Source organism: Lissotriton vulgaris, chromosome 8 (assembly GCF_964263255.1).
Source record: "Lissotriton vulgaris chromosome 8, aLisVul1.2, whole genome shotgun sequence".
In the NCBI taxonomy this organism is placed as follows: Eukaryota; Metazoa; Chordata; class Amphibia; order Caudata; family Salamandridae; genus Lissotriton; species Lissotriton vulgaris.
Genome location: NC_141696.1, coordinates 1105473803 through 1105497253, shown reverse-complemented (window position 1 = coordinate 1105497253; position 23451 = coordinate 1105473803).

Below are 23451 nucleotides of genomic sequence, written 5' to 3'. Positions count from 1 at the left end.
AAGGCAGGGAGGGCTGGCATGTTTGCCCGTGTATGGGAACTGGTACTATTAGCCTTCCTGCCCACATGCTGTTGGTGTTAACAGGAGCTAATTGCCCTTCCCTTTCATTATGCACTCAGACTTTTTGCTCAGGGCATAATTGCGGATGGGCAGTTACTGGTAGAGTTTGCATTCATTTGGACCATTGTTGTATATGTTGTTTCATGTTTATTGTCCTGAACATATCCAGCAAACAACAACGATGATGGAAAAAGTGCTAAACTTTTCAAACACTCAACCATAGTCAATAGATCTGGGTAAAATCCATTGCTCTTTAACTCACTTTGCCACTCCACTTGGAACCAGCCATTTGCAAACTAGTCTTCACCCTGCCCCCCCCCCCATGAGAACAGTTCAACTTGAACTGTCAGCTCAGGTCCTCCTTGGACCGGAAACAAGCATCCTCGGACTGGTTTCAGGGTGTCACCCTATATTGTATATAGAGCCACATGACCATGGCTGGTCGTATCATAATTGAACCACTGTTACACGGTCTTATGAACTTTTTGAGGTGCTTTGCAAGTGCCCTTCCACGAACCACTGTCAATCTTGTTAAGTCATGAAGACAGGTAAAAGGATATGAAACATCACTGAGCATAAAATAAGGTCACTGTGACCGATATTGTCACCAAAACTGGTGACTGAAGGGTCATGTTTGTTAGTTGGCAATGTCTCCCATAACACATTATTGCCTTTTAACTGCACACTCTGGGATTGCTGTCTCCAAATCTTAACGACGTGTCTTTTTAGGTCGGGCCTGGACAGCGTATGTGCTGCTCTGCAAGGCTTGCTGTTGTCGAGTATGGACTCCGCACACTCTCCACCTAAAATTGTCATTGGCTTGTGTCATTGTCCTTTGTAAATGCTGGCTTCTGATTCGTTAATAGGCTTATTAGTCCCTCCTTAGTACCAGCGTGTCTTCATTTGTAACCTCCAATGAAGACTGGCCCTTTTACTCCTACTGTTAGACGGTATGTCTTATTTAGTCTGTAAGCACTATTTTCTTTTCAGTGCGCTATGCGCTCTTTCTCTTTCCAAGCAACCGGGACAATAGCGGACGCTTTTTTGAAATTAAATAGGTCTTGCATTTGCAAAAGTTTGAGCTATTGGCATTGTAAATGGCAATGCCTTTCATTTATGTGTTAATTTTCAAAACAGATAAATAAAAGGCATTAAGGCGCTCAAGATGGCGCTCAAGATGGCGGGCGGCACCTCGCCTTCGAATCCGTCCGCCGCTGGGAGGTAGGATTGAGACCTGCGCTCCCCCGGCCTGGCCAGACTCTCGCTGACTATAGCGGCGGCTGCTGATGGGAGTTGGCACCATCTAGCCCTACCGGGACGGCAACACTCACCGGGGAATCAGCGCCTGCCTGACTTCAAGATGGCGGCCGGCGGCGACTTTAGAATGCCGATCGCCGCTTCCTCTGGCTCACTGCGTCCTCTGGCTCGCCCCTGCCTCTGGTCTAGCCCCGATCTGTTTCCAGGCTGTCCCCCAGGGTGGGTCCTTGCTCCATCAACTTTGCAGACTGGGCCCAGCAACACCTGCCTCCAGCCCCGAACAGCGTTCGGCAAAGCAACCTCCGAGGGGGGGGCCTTGCTCGAGGGGACCCTGGCCCTCGCGCCCCGCAGCGCCATCGACTACTTCTGTTGGGCACAGGTCTCCCGAACCAATCCACCACCTTCTGCTGCCTGTGGCTGTGTCCGGTACGCTGTGAGGATAGTGCCTCTGGTGAACTCTGATGGTCGCAAGCTCTCCAAGATGGCGATGCGCCTGCAGCTGGCCTCCATCTCAATCCCGGGCTCCCACCTTCTCTCCTGGACTTCTCTCCTGGACTTCTCGACTTGCTTACTGTCCTGAATGACACTTTGCTGCTGTTTTTCAGACAGTTTTTCGTTGGACTAGCCCTTCCCTCCATACCTTGTATCCCACCCACCCTTCCTCTATGCTGTGAATGCTGCGGTTTTCGGACAGTTTTCGTTGGACTCTAGCCCTTCCCTCCATACCTTGCATCCCACACACCCTTCCTCTATGCTGTGACTGCATCTTTGACCGATTGCAATAATGCTAAGCTTTGGTACTCGCTGAAGTCCTTACACCATATACCACCCCTATGCGTCTCCTAGAGCTTAACCAGTCATATCCCTTCCTATGTGTATGTAGTTGACTCTTATCACTAGTGTTTGCAGTGGACCTTTGTACTCTCTACCACCCCTATGTGACCCTTAGAGTGTTTCCAGTCATATCCCTCCTGTGTAGATAGAAGATAACTCTAACGACTAGTATCCTCTGTATTCTTAGATTGTATCCATGTGTATCCCCTCCCTGTGTTTAGAGTTATAGCTGTAACGACTAGTCGCCTGTGTGACTGTTGGAATATAGCCAGGTGTATCCCTTCCCCCGTGTGAAGAGATAACCCTATTCACTAGAACAAAAGAAATGTGCTCCTGAAATGTGTAACATAACTGATTCTATGTAAAGTGCTTGGATAACATGTAACGGAACTGGTGCTATGTAAAGCGCTTTGATAACCTAATCGGTTCAAGTTCCTGAAATGTGTAACGTAACTGATTCTTTGTAAACTGCTGTGATAACTTGTAACGGAACTGGTGCTATGTAAAGCGCTCTGATAACCTAATCGGTTCAAGTTCGCGCTATAGAAAACTCTGTGTTAGAAAGGGGATTTTTGGTAGGCTAGGAAGCGGGCCAAAGCCAGGCAAAAACCACCACTCTAGTCAGGATAACAGAGTTACACATCTAAAATAACCCCTGCTCACCCTCTTGGTAGCTTGGCACGAGCAGCCAGGCTTATCTTAGAGGCAGTGTGTAAAGCATTTGCACATAACCAACAGTAACACAGTGTATGCATCACAAAAGGACGCCTCACCAGTTTAGAAAATATCTAATATTTTTATATAATTAAAACAAGACCAAAAACGATGAAAATCCACAATACTATACTTAAAAGTTCAAAGTTCAAAGATACGTTAATTGAAAAGAGTTCCTTGTTTGGATAGCTCTGTCCGGGCTTCACTGCGTCATGAACACACAAGTCTAAAAACAGTTCAGGCTGACCGCGGGGTCGCAGGCCAACTACGGTGTTGGGAAGACCCACAAACAGTACCTTTCAGAGATGCAGGGCGATGGGGCCCTTGAAGTCACTCACGTTGCAGGTCGAGCTCCTTTCTATTGGGATCTGGAGCACTGGCCCCAACATGCGTCGGGTGCTGCGATGTGAAGCGCAGCAGTGCGGTGTGCGGTGCCTGCAGGTCACGGTGCGAGCAGCGGCTCGGTGGAGGCGTCAGATGGCGGCGTTGGTGAGAGCAGGGTCACGGTGCGAGATGGAGGCGGTGCTCGTCACGGTGCTTGCAAATCAGGGTGCAAGCAGCGGCGTTGTCATTGCTGAAGCGCTGGCGTCGGCTGACGAACTAGAGTTGCTGACACCGGCTTCGCTTGACCAAGGCTGCGGTGTGGGATGAGGGCGGTGCATCATGTAAACTTACGAGCGGTACCCCCGAACCATGGTGCAAGCAGCACCGTCAATTTCGGCGGGAAGCGGCAGCATCAGGAAGGCCACTGCATCATCCTGTAGTGAGGCAGTGCAGAGTGCAGGCCCACAGATCACATTGGGAGCAGCGGCTCGGTGATGGCATCAGCAGGCATCGTCAGTGAGACCAGGGTTGCGGTGCGGTGTGGCAATGGTGCCCTCTGGGGTGCCAATGCTTCGGCATGAGGCAAGGCGGTGTGGAGTGCGATGCCCACAGGTCGTGGTGTGAGCAGCGGCCCGGTGATAGAGTCAGCAGGCATCGTCGGTGAGACCCGGGTAGCAGTGTAGCGTTGCGGTGGTGCCATATGCGGTGCCTTCAGGACACGGTTCGCCAGGTTCGTCGTAGATGCTGTTGAGTGGCGTTCTTCGGGTTGCAGCACAAAACACACACTCCCCAGTGCTGCGGTCAAAGAACCTGAAGTCTTTGCTGTTCCTGAGACTTTGTGAACAGGGGGCAAGCTCTACCTTAAGCCCTTGGAGAGTCTCACCAATTTGGTTGCAGAAAGTCCAGTCCAGGCCCTTCACTGCCCAAGACAGAAGCAGACACTGCAGGTCAGCCCAGCAAAGCACGCAGCAAAGCAGTTCTTCCTTTTAGCAGCTTTTCCGGCTCTTCTTCTGTGCAGATTTCTTGATCCAGATGAGTTCTAAAGTTCAGGGCTCTGAGACCCAGCATTTGTACACAAAAATCCTTTGATCTTCTCGGCAGAGGGTGTCGATGTCCAGCCAGAACCAGTAGGGCCTTCTCTGGCGTGAATTCCTAGCAGGAGGTGGAGACGGCTTTGTCAGAGGCAGAACAGGCCCTTTGAGGAGCAAGGAAATCTCCTCCCTCTTCCTCCTTCGTAACCCAGGTCTATTTATCCCTTTCCTGACCTACCAAGCCATCTGTAGTCCAATAACCCAGCTTCCTAGCCATCTGTCATCCAAAAAACAGACAGGCAATCCACATTCCAGTAGAGGCACACGGGAGGACCTAGCAAAATAATACCCACTTTCTAAATGTGGCCTCTATGAACTCAGAATGAAAAGGGCACCCTCGCTAAAGGCTGTATCTTTAGATGCTGAGTTATTTCACTTATACCTTTAACGGGCTACGTATGTGGGTGGCACAATCTGTGCTGCAGGCCCCCAAGTAGCGGTTGTCTCACAAGCCCCGGCACCGGCAGTGCCCTATACTGGGGACTGACAAGTAAGTCACACATCCAATCATAACACAATTTACCACAGGAGCACCAGCGCTTTACCACTGATCAGCAGTGCGAAAAGCGTGCAAAAACGTTATACCAGCAAAAACAGAGTCAAAATCTGGAGGGCAGAAAGCAAAAACTCTGGGGAAATTCGCCAAAAGATGCCAAGTCTAACAATCTGTAAGTCATTCCTATCAGAGTATGTGGAGGTCGCATCCAGGAGATGTTGTAAGCCAATCTTTGTATGGTTGAGAAGAACCAGATGGTCAAATAAAGGAAATTGGACAGACGGAGGCTGTCCAGTTTGGGTGGATCCGAATTAACTGAATCAGGAACTGCAGAGAGGTCAGACAGGGACAGGTTAAAAAGCATAGGAGCAAGGACACAACCTTGCTTGAGGGGTGTGTTGACCTTCCCTCGAAACAGGCAAAATGGGGGCTGTTGGACTTGGCCCTTTTTGCAGGGTCATCCCTGAACTTTTTGCCTTCCTCCTGTATTTTGTCTGACCTGTTTTTGTTGGTTTTATGACTCTTGGCACTTTACCACTGATGATCAGTGCTAAAGTGCATATCCTCTCCCTATTACAGAGCCCCAAGGAGGAGGACCTGGTGTGGGAGAGCCCAACCCAGTCTCTGGTCCAGCCGCCGGGTACAGGCCTAGGGCGGGTGGGTCAGTGCCAGAATGTCATACCTGACCTGACAGGAGGGAGAGTGGACAAAGGGTGCCAAGCACCTGGGGCTACTGTCCTCCGCTCTCCAATGTCACAGAGGTTTGAGAGCCCTGAGAGGCATAAGGCCTGGGTCTCATAACTGACTACTCTCAGTGGTCACTGTGGCTTTCTGTCTGTCTGTTGGGACACACCTGTGAGCAAGCTAAGGTTAGGTGCTGCACAGATGGTGTCCACATGTGAGGAGAAGAGTTCCCCATGGGTTAGCTTGGTGGACCCTGAGAGTATGGACAGAGGAAGTGAAATGTGTGCAGATTGGCGTAGAACTGGAATATGCCCCTGCTGTTGCGGGCCTGGTCCATGCTCTATCGCCCCAAGCAGAGAAGCCCATCAAGGTAGTGATTGGTCTCCCCTGCATTTTGGCTGGAAGGGGGCTGTGTTGGACTTGGCCCTTTTTGCAGAGTCATCCCTGAACTTTTTGCCTTCCTCCTGTATTTTGTCTGACCTGTTTTTGTTGGTTTTATGACTCTGGGCACTTTACCACTGATGATCAGTGCTAAAGTGCATTTGCTCTCCCTATTATACATTGATGTATGAATTAGTGATTCCATGATTGGCTGATTTGGTTTACTTGTCAAACCCTAGTACAGTGCACCAGGAGTGCCCAGGGCTTGTAAACCAAATGCTGCTGGTGGGCTTGCAGCACTGGTTGTGCCACCCACAGAAGCAGCCTTATAAAATGTGTCTAAGGCCTGCCATTGCAGAGCCTGTGTGTAGTCTGGTACTGTCATGCTGACTGGGCAAGTGCACCCACTTGTCAGTCCCTAAACCTTCCCTTTACTTCATATCAGACACCACCCCTATGGTAGGCCCAAGGGTGGGGTGCATTGTAAGTATAAGGTAGGACATGCCCTGGTGTGTGTGGCATGTCCTAATAGTGAATTACAGCCATTTTCGTGTTTCACTATTGCAAGGCTACCTGTTCTCCATAGGCTAGAATGGGCAGTTAGATTATTACATTATTATAATCCTAACTGACTCAGGGAATATGGTAGAAATTTGAGTTTAGTATGCCTGAACTCAGAATGATAAAATATATATATTAGTGAAGTTGATTTTAACATTCTGTGTTTGAAAATACAATTTTAGAAAGTAGGTATTTTCTATCCAAAGCCTGCCTCTGCTAGGTTGTGTACTCCTTGTCTGGAGTTTGAGTGACAGGGCTGGGGGATTCCAGGAGACAGAATGAGTCAGCCCAGTGGTGAATAGAGAGATCTGCATCTAGATGGGGGGAGAAGTTGCACCTGGGACCTGAATAGAACTGTGCCCGCCCCCCACTGTGCTGGCTCCACCCCCTTTGGTGAGTCTGATGTCTCTGCCCTGCACTGTGAAAGAAGAGAAGGAATCATGTCAACAAAGTGCTCCAGGGCTGTGCTTGCCTTCCACATTGCTGGCTCCACCTCCTGTGGGGTGTCTGATGTTTTTGCCCTGCACTGAGAAAGGAAAGAAGGAGTCATGTAAACAGAGTGCTCCAGAACTGTTTTGGACTGGGCAGAAGCCCCTCTGCCTTCAGAGGACAAAGGATTTTGGGGTTTAAATATTGGGACCATGATCCCTAGAAATTAGATCACTTTTGGACTACAAGAAGAAACCTCTGCTGAGGAGAGGAACCTGAAGAAACTGAGGAGAGACTGTTCCTAAGCTGAAGTGCTGCTTAGGGGATTGGCCTGCAGTGGTTGCCTTACTGCCAAAGAGAGGAGAAAGGAACTTTGTGTACTTTGCTTTCAACTTGTGAAGGATCTCCAAGGGCTTGGAACAGAGCTGGCCTCCTGCTGAAGTCTCAGGGACAACAGACTTCACCCCCCAGCTCCTCAGAGTTCTTTGGAAGTGCCTGCTACTGTTTTGGGGCCTTTTGAGGGATTGCATGTCGCAAGAAGCTGGAATTGTGACTCAATGAGGAAGAAGCTTGTCGCCGTCGCTGCTGCTGCCGTTGCATCTTGAATGTCGGCGCTGTAGCTGTCGTATTGCACTGCACCGAGAGAAGCGTCTCGCAACGAAGATGAAGTGTGCCGCTTTCGCTGCTGCTGCAGTTGCATCGTGTATGTCTGCGCTGTAGCTGTCGTATTGCACCGCATCAGGAGAAGGGTTTCGCAATGAAGGAGAAGCGTGTTGCCATCGCTGTTGCTGCCGTCGCATCTTGGATGTCACCGCTGTAGCTGTCATATTGCACCGCATCAAGAAATGTGCCTCGCATCCACAGAGAAGCACGCTGCCATCATAGGTTCTGCAGTCGCATCTTGGATGTCGACGCTGTAGTTGTCGCATTGTGCGGAAGCCTCTCGCAATGTCGGAGAAGAGTGCCGCAGCGAGGCTGTTGTCGTCTCATTGCTGAAAAAGGGTGCAGCTGACACATCGAATCGAGACTTCTTGCATCATCGGAGAAGCGTGCCACATCTGGAACGTTTTTATTCCTTTGCACCGGAACTTTGTCACATGTCCATCGCTGCAACATTGCTAGTTATGGAAGCGTCTCGCATCGTAAGGTACATTGACCTAAAGTGTTGCATCTTAAGAACTGAACTGAACTAAGCTAAACCTACCATCTTAAGTATAGTATTGTGGATTTTTGTCGTTTGTGGTCTTGTGTTAAGTCTATATGAAGAATACTTATTTTTAATATACAACTGTGTGGTGTCCAGCTGTAGTGTTGTCACTGGGTTACTGTATGTGGTCACAAATGCTTTACACACTGCCTCTGAGATAAGTGTGTCTGCTCGTGCCAAGCTACCAAGGGTGTGAGCAGGGGTTCTTTAGGAGTGTAATCCCCTTATCCTGACTAGAGGCAAGGGTCCCTATTTGTCACAAGTACCTACCTGTGCCAACTAGAGACCCCCAAATCTAACAGGGGCCCCCCTGACACCAGCGTTTACTCCTAATCATGTGATCCCCAAGAGGGTGTGTACTTACCAATAACAACTGCACGTACGGAACTCTCTGACTTTACCAGAGACCAGACACCACACCTGCATGACAACACTAATGTGCTTACAGTCGGCTTCAATAGATAATATAAATGCCTGCAGGGGCCCTCCACTGTGTAGGGAAGCCAGACTAATAACATATAAATAACTTACTGTGAAGCTAAGAATAAACATCATTTTACTGCACTATTGACCCCCTAGCTGTGACTAAAGTATTATATTTTTTTATAAAGTCATAATACTGCAGGACAGTACATCTATTTTGCACTATACAAATATTCCCTGTACTTTAACCTTCTACTCTACTCCACCGTCCAAGAGAAAGCATTGGCTGATCAACATTTCATCCCAAACCCTTTCTACCGTAAAATCTCCAAAAACACCCTTCCTAGACTCCTTCTTCCTCTACACCTCCTGGCTCAGCCCAAACATCAGCTTACTACTACAATATTGAAACAGGCAGATTTGAAAACTTCCTGGGTTGATTATGAGTGGCCTGGTATATGGGGCACAGAAATTCCAAGAAGGACGTTGCGAGTACCTTATGGTGGTCACATTCCTGTTGGAATGGGGAATAACATACAGTTCGGAGTTTCTGTGCTGATCCCCATGTCTTATTCCCCATTTTCATCTAGCATTTCTCCTCCTTTAGGCAGAAAAATTCCCTGGTGAAATTCTCCCAAGGTGTGTGGTTCTACCACAGCCTACACTCGTAGGGCCATATGTATCATAGTTCCGTTTTGCGATTCCTAAATAGAGATTTTTAAGGAATCGCTATTTAGGAATCCCAAAATGGTATGTATGAAGAAAATCGCTTTTTATTAGCGATTCCTTAAGCTTCCTTAATTGCGAATTCGCATTTTGCGAATTCGCAATTAAGGAATAATTTCCAATGCATTCCTATGGGCTAGGAGGCCCATAGGAATGATTTCCAAATAATTCTCAAATTGCGAATTCGCAATTTGCTAATCGCAATTTGAAAAATATTGCAAGGGTGCAGGGGTGTCTCAAGGACACACTGCTGCACCCCTGTAAATTACATGTGTGTGCATATGGCGCGCATACATTCCCAATGGGCATGTATGTGCGTCATATGCCACCCTCACAAATGCACAAATGTGCAGATTTACAGGAAATCGCAAATTACCAGCAACTACAAGTTGGTGGTAATTTGCAATTTCTAAACCTCAAATCGCAATTCTTAAAAGCTTCATACATAGCATTTAAGGAATCGCAAAATTGCGATTCATTAAATGCTATGGCAAATTAAGGAATCGCAAGTATTTGCGATTCCTTAAGATGTGAATGTTTCATACATTTCAAATCATGCAAAATAGCCTTTTGCGATTCGCAAAGGCCGAAATTCGGCGAATTTCGACCTTTGCGATTCCCAAAAGGCTTGCTACATATGGCCCGTAATCTCTATTCGCCTGGTAACCCCTGATCAAGGCCCAATCATGGCTGATGACCTCCTTGGCACTCAGTGAGCTTGCAGTAGGATCTGGTTTTTGAGGTACCAGGGAGAAAAGGCCAAACTTGTTACAGCCTTTGCCCAGTTGCCCCTGATATCAACAGGCCCTGGAAACTCATGTGACAATATGAATTTATGTCAGGAGGCACATACTATCTAATGATTACAATAATAGTAACAAATATCAAGGAAAAGGAATATACATCAAACAATCTCACATTGTCAAATTCAGAGTGAAACTAAGTGAACATGGGGGAGATAGTGACGTGCTCCAGCAAAAATTACTGGAGCTTTTTCTGAACCTGATTTTACACAATGAGTGTTGTTTAATCCGTAATTCTTTATTTATTTATTATTGCCGTGTTATATAGCGCGATCTCTGCACCAAGGTATTGGAGCACTTTACGCGAGCAGCAGTTACGGTACACAAGGACACATTCATTTTTGTTAGGCAAGGGGATATTAAGTTATTTGCCCAGAATTACAGGATATTGAGCCGACGCCGAGGCTCGAACCTGGCTCCACAACTCCAAAGTCGACAGGTATAGCTGTTACGCCACACCCTCCACTTAGATCAATATGTCCCAAGAGAAGGGCGAGAAAAAAAGTAATCACACAGTGGATTAGGTGGCTTCAGACTGGGAAACGGGAGAGCAGTAAATGCATGTCCTCTTTAGAGTGACAGATGGCTCCAGCCCTGGCAGCGCGGCCCGCCATTGTTAGTTTTTACCAAGTCAGCCCATTGAAAGCTCTCCTTCCAAGATAAAGCGCTGGGCCGGTGCGCGGCATCAGTCGGCGCTCTCCTTTCATCCGCGGTGCGGGGGGTGGATTCTGCCCGTGTCATCGCTTGCTTAAACAGTCATTGGCCGCCCGAGGCCTTTTAGGACAGAATAGATGCATGCGGTTTTGGGCTATTGAGCTGCGTTTATCCAGAGAAAGGGAGCGAGGTGACTGGTTCACTAAAACAAGCCAGACACTGATGCATTGTGTATCAAAATGTATTCACCCTTTCGATCTGCCTCATTAAGGGATTGATGGGGTTATTCCATCTCTGGTGGTGCAAGGACGTCCGTTTCATAGCTCACAGAAGATCCTGTTTCTGAAAACTCGGAGGACAGATCACTAACATTTTGACCAAAGCGCCATAAACACAAAGTTACATTTAGGGATGTGCAAAACTTTTTTTTTGATAATTTCAAAAAATGTTGTGAAATGTATGTGAAATTATGCATACATTTCACAAAATGCACTTTTGGATGCCTCTAGTGAATGAATACCTGCCATACTTGGCGCTCGAAAGTAACTCCAAAGATATGTACAAGGGTATTAGCTTTAGGAGAAAATTCCTCCTGCAATATATTTTCTCCCTGTACTACTCTCCTGCAAGATATTTTTGCTTGGATCCATACCCCACTGGTGTGTTAATGTCACACTCGTGCAATTCCTTCCCGAAATAGCACGTATTTCAAGTAATGCAAAATTCCAAATATTTTACAAATAAACATAACGAAAATTTTGCACACGTCTACATAAAATCTGTCTGGTACGTGGCATTTTATGTGCTGAACTTCACACTAACTTTTGTACAATATAGATGGCACCTTGCTTGTACATAGATGGATTTCAGAGTCACTGGAATTATGTAATTCTACATCCACTGTGTTTTGTGCATCGGTATTTATTTTTGTGAATTTGCTGCACAATCTACAGATATATTGATTTACTTTCTGAATCAAGCAGAATAAAGATACTAATAAGTTTGCAAAGGGGTTGCACTGCAGTCCCTAAAACATGTCATCTTTCACCAACTGATTGCTAAATTCAGCCAGTAGCGAGGTGTGGCATCTTCACAGAATGTGGTAACGTCACTGATGGACAGACTGGGTTGTGCTTTTGTCTACAAGAGAGGCCTAAATATTTCAAACAAGATGGAAAAAATAATATATCCTTTGTCACAAGAAAGCTCTATTTCAACAGTTAAACAGCTATTTGAAGAGGGCATGAAGGCCTAGTGGCACATTTGCATATTAACAATGAAATGTAAAATATAGTGGCGCAGTGCTGTTTCTTATTGGATAGGAATGCTTTCAGAAGCTGCGCATTGTGACACGGAAGCAACTGGACACTCATCTCTAGGAGGTAGGTTTTGAACACATATGGAATGCGCAAAATACAAAAGGTGTATTTTTTAAATTAAAAAAGTACACAGTGTACTGATGAGATCAACACTATAGGTTTTGACCAAAGTATTTTATTTGAAGGTAGAGATGGCAGTTTTAAGACAACGGTGTTACAAAACTCCCTTGTGTAAGTGTGTCACCCACACTATTAATTTATTTTATTGTACTTATTTATTTGTTGTATTTATAAAGCGCGGACGGGCTCTAGAGGCAGCTCTGCATTGTTAATATTAACCAGTATACATATACCACAAGTGAGAGACATACAGGTATATTTCCCTTATTAGGTACAGCCTGTTGGCGTCACCCAGTAAGTCCTTACATTTAGATGGGTTCTTCTATTCCCTGCATTTGCACAATTTTCATGGTTATTACGTAATTGGACATTACCTGAGTCCCTGTAATTGGACTCAGGCAATGTGTACTCTCCTGGCCACTTGAGGAGCACCATCCAGCTTGTCCATTGGACTGTAGAACATAAGAGGACAATGCCTGTACCAGATCTTCACTCCTTCTTGCCATGCAGAAGGTCGAAAAGGGTTCAGAGGTTAACCCCTGAATGTAATTTAGGGGTCACCAGGGGTCACAGTAGTAACCCCTAGCTTACCCCTTGCTACCCCAGGCAATGCCTTTGCAACCCTTGGTCTCAAAGGTGGCAAAATCAGTGCCAAGAACACAACAGTGTCTCACATTATCAGAGTAGGGCTCTAACCTCGTTTTTCTGCTCATTGTTATTACATTAATAGAGAATTATAGTTTGTCATTAACTATTAGTGTATTAAAAAGTGAAGCAGCAATATCTGGACCTTCACTGTCAACTCAGATAAGAAGAATAAAACGGTTTTAATATTTGTTGTCTGCGTGCATGTGGGTGAGAGTGAGTTTGAGTGAGAGAGAACATGTATGTTTGCATTTGGGATCGTGGATGTGTGTCTGTGCTTCAAAATAAGGGAGTAAGTATAAGTGAGTCGGAGTAAGAGTGAGTGAGAGAGTGCAAATGAGTGATTCAGGGTGAGAGTGAGTGCACAAGACAGACCCTCCAGGATTTTGCGATTTTGCGATTTCGCGGTTTGCCGCGAAATCGGCACTTTTGTAAAAATGCAGCGATTTTTACAAAAGTGCCCGCGAAATCGGCACTTTTGTAGAAATCGCGCGGCATTTTTACAAAAGCCGCTATATCCTGGAGGGTCTGACAAGAGTAGGTGAAAATAAATGAGTGCAATTAAGTGCTAATGATAGGATGAGTGTAAATAAGTGAATGTAAGTGAGCATGTGTTATGCTTGCAGATTTGCTGTTGGACCTGGCATGCTTGTTGACTTAAAGAAGCACCCTTGACAAAATATTGGCACTGGAATACTGGAGGCAATTCTTGCATATGGGATACCCTCGGCAAAATGCTACTGCTGGCACTCTGTAGGTAAAGTTTGGCATTGAGCACTCATGTAAAATTGCCTGCGCTGGCCCTTCTGAAGGATATAACTGGCAAAGTTGGCACCTGTAGCAAAATGCATATGATGGCACATTGGAGGGAATTCTTGGCTAATGGGAAGACAACTGTGGCATGGCATGGGGCCATCAATGACAAAGTGTGATCCTTGACATATTAGACATAACCTTTGGCACAAGGGACCTTTATAGTGCAAGTATTTCAGTATTAGGACAATTCTGACACTGGCATATTACATGTAATGTTTGGCCAAAAGGGGCCATCATGGCAAAATGCTGCTCCTAGCAATGGAGGTCATTTTTGACATAAGCGGGCACCCATAGAACATTTTAAAACTTAATTGGGTGAAGTTCATGAGGATTGTCAAATTTCAGTAGCTTGGCACACCATGAAAAGACTTGAATATATAGTGAGTGTTTTTTTAGAGCCTATGTTTTTTTCTCCAAATTTATGTGAAAATTGAGCATTAAAATGCACGAGTAAAGCCTATTTACTTCAAAATGTTCTGGGCAAGAGAAACCCACACCCTTTGTTATTCCCTAGAAGAATATACAAAATATTAATTATGCGATCATGTAACTTCAGCAATATTAATTATTGTGATGTAATTAAGGTTATGTGACATCACTTCTTGGGGCGAAGCAGGGTCAAAGTCATATGATGTCACTTCCTGTGACATCAATAAGGTCAAAGGGTATATGATGTCACTTCTGCTACCTCAGGCATTTTGGTGTACTGACATCCATGAGTTAACCTATCCATATGGAGAAGGAAATCTGAGGAGACTCCTAAAGCTAAAGTCATCCAATACTGAGATACTCAACAATGGACAATGAAATAGTCACTAGCCTTCAACTTTCAGTCTCTGGGTATTCAAACACCCTGCAACATCATCTGAAGTGAGAAACCCAAGTGAGACCAGAAACCACAGCCTATCACTCATCCCTCAAGTGAACCAAGTCACAAAAAGACCTTTCTATCTCATGGGAAATGTTCACCTCATCTTACCACACACAGGTTTCCCAAAGATGCAACATATCGCCATTGCCCTAGTGCTGTCTCACCTACACTATGCAAAAATACTCTACCTAAGGGCCACACTCTTCCTTTTCTGAAACTTCAAAAATCGAAACTGCAGCAACAAAATAGTTCCGACTTCACCTATCCATACTGGTCTACATCGTACCTGCTCTGCAAGCACTTTCCTGGCTACTCAAAACACTCTTCCATCAAAGAGCTCTGAACTGTCGTTGGGGCTGTCTATTGAACCCTTTATTCAAGAGAAATTTCAGAGATACTCAAAAATGTTAATCTTTCTGTCTAGACAAGCATGCCCACTGACAGGCTCGCCCTAAAAGATGCCATAAAATAGTGTAAACTCCTTCTCCTTAAAGGCAGCAAAATTTTATATTAGCCATCTCAGAAAAGACCAGGAATATCCAAGACCACCTGGAATTCAAGAAAGAAACGAGAACCTGGCTGTTCCGCAATAGAAAACTAAAGATCAAGTCAAGTCAAGTTAAGATTTGTATAGCGCACTACTCACCCAGAGGGTCTCAAGGCGCTTGAGGGAGGGGGGGGGGGGTACGTTACTTATTGAATATCCAAGTTTTTAGTTGTTTTCTGAAGGAGAGGTGGTTCTGTCTAAGGCGGAGGTGGGTGGGGAGAGAATTCCAGGTCTTGGCCGCTAAGTAGGAGAAGGATCTTCCCCCCATGGTGGATTTTTGGATGCGTGGAATCGCGGCGAGGGCTTGATTGGACGATCGTAGTTGGCGGGTGGGGGTGTAAAAGGTCAGGCGCATGTTGAGGTATTCGGGTCCTAGGTCGTAAAGGGCTTTGTGTGCGTGGGTGAGGAAACGGAAAGTTATTCTCTTGTTGACGGGGAGCCAGTGGAGGTCTTTCAGGTGACCGGAAATGTGAGCTTGGCAGGGGATGTCTAGGAGGAGTCTGGCTGAGGCATTCTGGATGCATTGGAGTTTTTTCTGTAGTTTGGCTGTGGTTCCGGCGTAAAGGGTGTTTCCGTAGTCCAGTCGGCTTGTGACAAGTGCATGGGTGACCGTCTTTCTTGTTTCGGTGGGGATCCAGCAGAAGATTTTTTTGAGCATAAGTAAGATGTTAAAGCATGATGATGAGATGACGTTGACTTGTCTGGTCATCAAGAGGGAGGAGTCCAGGATGAAACTCAGGTTACGTGCGTGGTCCGTTGATTTGGGTGCGTTTCCCAGGGCCGGTGGCCACCATGAGTCGTCCCAAGCGGAGGGGGATGATCCTAAGATGAGGACTTCCGTTTTGTCCGAGTTCAGTTTTAAACGGCTGTTCTTCATCCATTCGGCCACTTCTTTCATCCCATCGTGTAGGTTGGTTTTGGCCGTGTTTGGGTCTTTGGTGAGGGAGAGGATCAGCTGGGTGTCGTCTGCGTAGGAGATGATGTTGAGGTTGTGTTGGCGCGCGATGGATGCGAGGGGGCTCATGTATACGTTGAAGAGGGTGGGACTGAGTGATGATCCTTGTGGAACGCCGCGGATGACTTCAGTGGCTTCCGATTTGAAAGGGGGGAGGCGGACTCTCTGGGTTCTTCCGGCGAGGAATGAGATGATCCAGTTCAATGCTTTTCCTTGTATTCTGACGTTGCTGAGGCGTTGTATAAGGGTGCTATGACAGACTGTGTCGAAGGCTGCGGAGAGGTCAAGTAGGATGAGGGCCGCTGTTTCTCCGTTGTCCAGTAGAGTTCGAATGTCGTCTGTTGCTGCGATGAGGGCGGTCTCAGTGCTGTGTTTGGCTCGGAATATTTACAACAAGGGGTGGTGAGGGACAGAGTCTCTGAATTAAACAGAATACTCTCACCCAGTCAAGAGATCAGGGCTAGATCCAACACCGTTTTTTAGCTCACTACACCATCCCAGTTTCAGAACCTGGCTGTATGCAAATTAGTCTGTTCCTGTCCCAGTGCATGATGGGAACAGGGCAAACCAAACTACAAAAGCCAATTCTTACACTGTGAAGGAAACAAGCTACCGGGGACCGGTTTCTGGCATTTCAGCCGTCTTCGGCCCGGCTTGCTTGAATCCTGATGGTGCAATGAGCAAGGGACTCACATCTGAGTATACCCTTCCACGCTTAGGGTGGACAAAAATATTTACAACAAGGGGTGGTGAGGGACAGAGTCTCTGAATTAAACAGAATACTCTCACCCAGTCAAGAGATCAGGGCTAGATCCAACACCGTTTTTTAGCTCACTGCACCATCCCAGTTTCAGAACCTGGCTGTATGCAAATTAGTCTGTTCCTGTCCCAGTGCATGATGGGAACAGGGCAAACCAAACTACAAAAGCCAATTCTTACACTGTGAAGGAAACAAGCTACCGGGGACCGGTTTCTGGCATTTCAGCCGTCTTCGGCCCGGCTTGCTTGAATCCTGATGGTGCAATGAGCAAGGGACTCACATCTGAGTATACCCTTCCACGCTTAGGGTGGACAAAAATATTTACAACAAGGGGTGGTGAGGGACAGAGTCTCTGAATTAAACAGAATACTCTCACCCAGTCAAGAGATCAGGGCTAGATCCAACACCGTTTTTTAGCTCACTGCACCATCCCAGTTTCAGAACCTGGCTGTATGCAAATTAGTCTGTTCCTGTCCCAGTGCATGATGGGAACAGGGCAAACCAAACTACAAAAGCCAATTCTTACACTGTGAAGGAAACAAGCTACCGGGGACCGGTTTCTGGCATTTCAGCCGTCTTCGGCCCGGCTTGCTTGAATCCTGATGGTGCAATGAGCAAGGGACTCACATCTGAGTATACCCTTCCACGCTTAGGGTGGACAAAAATATTTACAACAAGGGGTGGTGAGGGACAGAGTCTCTGAATTAAACAGAATACTCTCACCCAGTCAAGAGATCAGGGCTAGATCCAACACCGTTTTTTAGCTCACTGCACCATCCCAGTTTCAGAACCTGGCTGTATGCAAATTAGTCTGTTCCTGTCCCAGTGCATGATGGGAACAGGGCAAACCAAACTACAAAAGCCAATTCTTACACTGTGAAGGAAACAAGCTACCGGGGACCGGTTTCTGGCATTTCAGCCGTCTTCGGCCCGGCTTGCTTGAATCCTGATGGTGCAATGAGCAAGGGACTCACATCTGAGTATACCCTTCCACGCTTAGGGTGGACAAAAATATTTACAACAAGGGGTGGTGAGGGACAGAGTCTCTGAATTAAACAGAATACTCTCACCCAGTCAAGAGATCAGGGCTAGATCCAACACCGTTTTTTAGCTCACTGCACCATCCCAGTTTCAGAACCTGGCTGTATGCAAATTAGTCTGTTCCTGTCCCAGTGCATGATGGGAACAGGGCAAACCAAACTACAAAAGCCAATTCTTACACTGTGAAGGAAACAAGCTACCGGGGACCGGTTTCTGGCATTTCAGCCGTCTTCGGCCCGGCTTGCTTGAATCCTGATGGTGCAATGAGCAAGGGACTCACATCTGAGTATACCCTTCCACGCTTAGGGTGGACAAAAATATTTACAACAAGGGGTGGTGAGGGACAGAGTCTCTGAATTAAACAGAATACTCTCACCCAGTCAAGAGATCAGGGCTAGATCCAACACCGTTTTTTAGCTCACTGCACCATCCCAGTTTCAGAACCTGGCTGTATGCAAATTAGTCTGTTCCTGTCCCAGTGCATGATGGGAACAGGGCAAACCAAACTACAAAAGCCAATTCTTACACTGTGAAGGAAACAAGCTACCGGGGACCGGTTTCTGGCATTTCAGCCGTCTTCGGCCCGGCTTGCTTGAATCCTGATGGTGCAATGAGCAAGGGACTCACATCTGAGTATACCCTTCCACGCTTAGGCTCGGAAGCCAGACTGTAATGGGTCAAAGGAGCCGTTGGATTCGAGGAAGGCGACGAGCTGACTGTTGACGGTTTTCTCAATGACTTTGGCAGGGAATGGGAGGAGCAAAATGGGGCGGTAGTTCTTAAGTTCAGTGGGGTCTGCTGTGGGTTTCTTCAAGAGGGCGCTGAGTTCGGCATGTTTCCAGCTTTCCGGGAAGGTAGCAGAGTTGAGGGAGCAGTTGATGACATCTCGGAGATGGGGTGCGATAATGGAGTCTGCTTTGTTGAAAATGTGGTGGGGACATGGGTCGGTTGGCGATCCTGAGTGGATGGAGTTCATCAAGCGGATGGTGTCTTCAGTGGTGATTGGGTTCCAGGCGCAAAGGTTGTTGGAGGGGGGTTTTGGTTCGGAGGTGGGTGGGGTGGACTGGTCGCCAAAGCTGTTATGTATGTCAGCGATTTTGTTGTGGAAGAACGAGGCTAGAGAGTTGCAGAGGTCTTGAGAGGGAGTGATGTTGTTGGTGCCGGCGGTGGGGTTGGTAAACTCTTTGACGATGTTGAATAGTTCTTTGCTGTTGTGGGCGTTGTTGTCGAGTCGATCCTTGAATGCTGATTTCTTGGTGGATCTGATCAGTTGGTGGTGTTTGCGGGTGGCGTTCTTGAAGGTGGCCAGGTTGTCAGTGGTTGGGTTTTTTCGCCAGGCTTTCTCGAGGGTGCGACAAACCTTCTTGGATTTCTTAAGGTCATCATTGAACCAGGGGGCTTTTTTGCTACCTTGCTTGATGTGATGGTTTTTCAAGGGTTCTAATTCGTCAGCGCTGTGGGTGATCCATTGTGTGAGGTTGATGGCTGCTTGGTTTGGGTCCAATGATTTGGCAGGAGGGTTTTGGTGAAGGGATGAGAAGAGCTGGTCGGTGGTATTTTTGTTCCAGTTCCTGCGGGGAATTGGTTGTGGGTCGTGGTCTTTTTGTAGTTGAAGTGAACGCAGCTGTGGTCCGTCCAATGGAGTCCTGTGGCGTGATTGAAGGAGATGTGCTTGCTGGAGGAGAAGATTGGGTCGAGCGTGTGTCCGGCATAGTGGGTGGGGGTGTCTACAAGTTGTTTGAGTCCGAGATTGGCGAGGTTGTCCAGAAGGGTGGTGGTGTTGCTGTCGTTGTTCTTTTCCTGGTGGAAGTTGAGGTCTCCCAGTAGAATGTAGTCCTCGGAGGGGAGGGCTTGTGGGCTGATGAAGTCAGTGATGTCTTCGCTGAATTGAGTGTGGGGTCCTGGTGGCCTGTAGATGAGGGTGCCTCTGAGTGTGGTCTTGGGGTCGGTGTGGATCTGGAAGTGAAGGTGTTCGGCGGCTGCGAGGTTATCGTCGGAACTGGTCGTGATGCGGATGGTGTTCTTATGGACGATGGCGATGCTTCCGCCTGTTTGGTTGATGCGGTCCCTTCGGATGATCTTGTAGCCGTCCGGGATGGCTATGGCGATGTCGGGCGCAGATGAGGCATTCATCCAGGTTTCCGTAAGAAAGGCGACGTCCGGCGATGTGGTGTCTAGTAGGTTCCATAGTTCAGTTGCGTGTTTGTGAACCGAGTGGGTATTGAGCCGGATGCCCTTCAGGTGGTTAGTTACAGAGCTCTGTTTGGCGTTTGTGGATTTGGTGTGGGTTCTGATGCAGTCGAACTTGCAGGAGTGGCAGGTGAAGGATCCATGGGTGTGTCCTGGGGCAGCTGGGTAGCATTCTGGGAGACGGCCGGAGTTGAGTGCTGAGAGGGTTGCGGCGTCGTACGTTATGCGGGTGGAGTGGGTTTTGCGGGGGCCAGGGGGATTGGCGCTGGGCGCGGTCCAGGCGCGGATGGGCGTATACGGGCTTACCTTTGGCGCACCTTCGGCGCACATGAGGTGCGTCCGCTGCGCGTGAACGCTGCGCGCAAGTGCATCTGACATAAGTGGATAGTGGGGGGGCGGAGCGAGGGAGGGGCAGCTGGGAGGCGGGAGCGGGGTGGAGAGACGGGCTGGGAGGCACAACAACAAAATGGCAGCAAAACAAAAGCGAAACAGGACGAGATTGGGGCACAAGCAGCAATGTCGCTATGATGTGGGCAGAGGCACCGGCACAATCAGGCACAAATTCAATTAACAGGCAATGCGAACTTTGCACTAAAGCGCTACGAGTTCAAGCCGGCACAAACGGAAATACACGCTATATGGGCTATGCAAATATAGCTCTACGCTATTAATCGGCACTATTATAATTATAAGCAGTGAGAGCAGAGCAAATCAGGTATTGCCAGCAATGAGCAGCAAAGCGCTACGATACCAGGACAGCAGGGAGCGTGGGGAGCGACTGCTTCTGCACGAGTAAGGACGGTCACAGCGCTGGGGCATACGGGTCAGTCCTAATCTTTCAGTGGGAGGGAGGGTCAGCTGGGAGGCGGGAGCGGGGTAGAGAGACGGGCTGGGAGGCACAACAACAAAATGGCAGCAAAGCAAAAGCGAAACAGGACGAGATTGGGGCACAAGCAGCAATGTCGCTATGATGTGGGCAGAGGCACCGGCACAATCAGGCACAAATTCAATTAACAGGCAATGCGAGCTTTGCACTAAAGCGCTACGAGTTCAAGCAGGCACAAATGAAAATACACGCTATGTGGGCTATGCAAATATAGCGCTATGCTATTAATCGGCACTATTATAATTATAAGCAGTGAGAGCAGAGCAAATCAGGTATTGCCAGCAATGAACAGCAAAGCGCTACGATACCAGGACAGCAGGGAGCGTAAGGACAAGAATCAATCTCGCACACATGGAGGATATGCAATACGGATGAATAAGGGTGATTCCCACCCGAGAACTATAAACTAAGGAGCACAGTTATTGGATTGTAACGCAACACAGCGCTGCAAGTCACCTTGCTGTGCTTTGTTACAGGAAAAGGGTGGAAAAGGTAAGGAATGCGCTATATGTATTGCAATACAGTGTATTCCTATGCTTTTCCCAGTTGCTGGTTCACAATGAGCTGCCTAGTGCCAACGTAGGCACAGTTGCACCATGGTGCAAGGGCGCCTGCATTGCAAGCAGGGTTGTTTTTGAGCAGGAAGGGACACCTTCCTGCACAAAAACATTACTGAGTGGGACATACCTCTTTCTATGTGTGCTTCAGAATGCAACACACATAGAAAGAGGAAGTAACAGGGAGAAATAAAGATATTTCTCTTTGTTGCACCTTCCATGAGAAGGCGTATATTTTTGGTGCATTCCCAGGTCTACCACTTTTGGTACATTTGAGAATGTGTCAAAAACCTTTGGAGTTCTGTGGGAACACCCATGCAGGGCCCATGAAACACCTTCCCAGGGCAGAGTGATGCAATGCAATGATTTGTGCCACGTTGCATTATTCCAGATGTATGAAGCCACTCAGGGCCATGCAATATGGCCTTACAAGGCTTCATAAATCTGATTTTTAAGTTGAGTCGCTCTTGCACCACATTGCTTGGTGCAAGAGTGATGCAACTGGGCTCATAAGTATGACCTTATTCTTCCACATTTGAATGATAGGTATGAATATATAGTATGAGAAAAACAAGGACCCCCTGGGTATCAATGCAGACTCCTAGGGCAGGGTAAACACCTATGTGGGAGACAAACCTAGGACGTCAAACGAGTAAATGACCAATTACACCAAAATCAGTAGTGTGAAGAAATGACAAAAAATAAACTGTATACATATATATATTTAATTAGTATAGATAAAAATCATATAGTAACACAAGCTATATGATGAGATAAAAATATAGATCATAAAAATGCAAATACACAAACTTCAGATTAATCTAGTTCCTATAAATCATACATTATATATCACAAGGCACAACACAATCACAATAAGTAATGACATAAGGAGTATGAAATTATTAATCATAAAACACTCGACGCGCGTTTCGGCAGAAAACCGCCTTCTTCAGGAGTCTCTGCTGATATTCTAAAAGAAAATATATAAAAAAAAGAAAGAACGATATATATATGCTTATTTCAAGTATCTAATCAATTACAGCCACAAATTTGTTGGCCTCCTGTGGACATTTATATATCCCGCTCAAGAACCTATACGCCTCCATCAGAACCCTTTAGGTATTTTCCATTTTTGTATCTTAAACATTCTGTTTAGCTGTTACAAGCGTATTCTGCTAATATAAGGTTATACGCTAAGCATTTTCCCCTAATGTCCGCCCTCTGTTTCTTATTATCCCTTTTATCTTCAGCCACACGGTGTCTAGAATCGCCCTTCAGCCTTGGTCATATCTTTCCTGGTGCTGTTCGTGACTGCCGGTTTGGCATATAAAAACGATGTTTTGCTATTCCAGGTAATCTCGCCAACCCTATAAGGCGTCTTTATATATATCATTCACTTCTATTATGTAGTTAGGCATTTTTTAGACACGAGTAGTATCTATACAGTTAAACAATTAGAGGTGTATGACCAAGGATTTGCCTGACTTATAAGATTGCTTATTGTTTTTATCTGGGCTTTGTCTGACTATAGCATTGACATTGTGTCATCTGTATAAGCAGTTCTTCCCAACAGGGGATCATACGAAGAAGGGTATCATACCTCTACTTACTTACTCCCTACAATCATATGTTTCTCTCTCCTGTTAGACATCACCACCTAAATAGAGAGATAGTAAAAATGGGTCAGACGTTGTATCTATATGGCGTTGAATGTTCAAAGTGACTTATTCATTTTTCCTCTAACTACCCTGGCCATTTATCCCTCCCTCTCCTAAAAACTATCTTTATATTATTATCTCTTATCAGGTATTAGCCTCTATCAAGTGGCTCTGACTACCCACATGTATGAAGATGTTTTTTCAGCTTCCATGAACTGTATCAATGTAAGTGTACATCGATATCAAAGGGGACCCTACGGTCCACGTAGAAGTTAGACCATGTGTCTCTATGCTCAATGTTTTACAGGTCATGTAACCTAAATCAGAAGGGTTCATTACTTCTACACAGAAAAGTGTTTTGTGTATGACTAAGTACTGTACAATGGAGTTATAAATATCTGTCAATTATATGACAAGAAATGACCAAATTTAATGTCCTTTT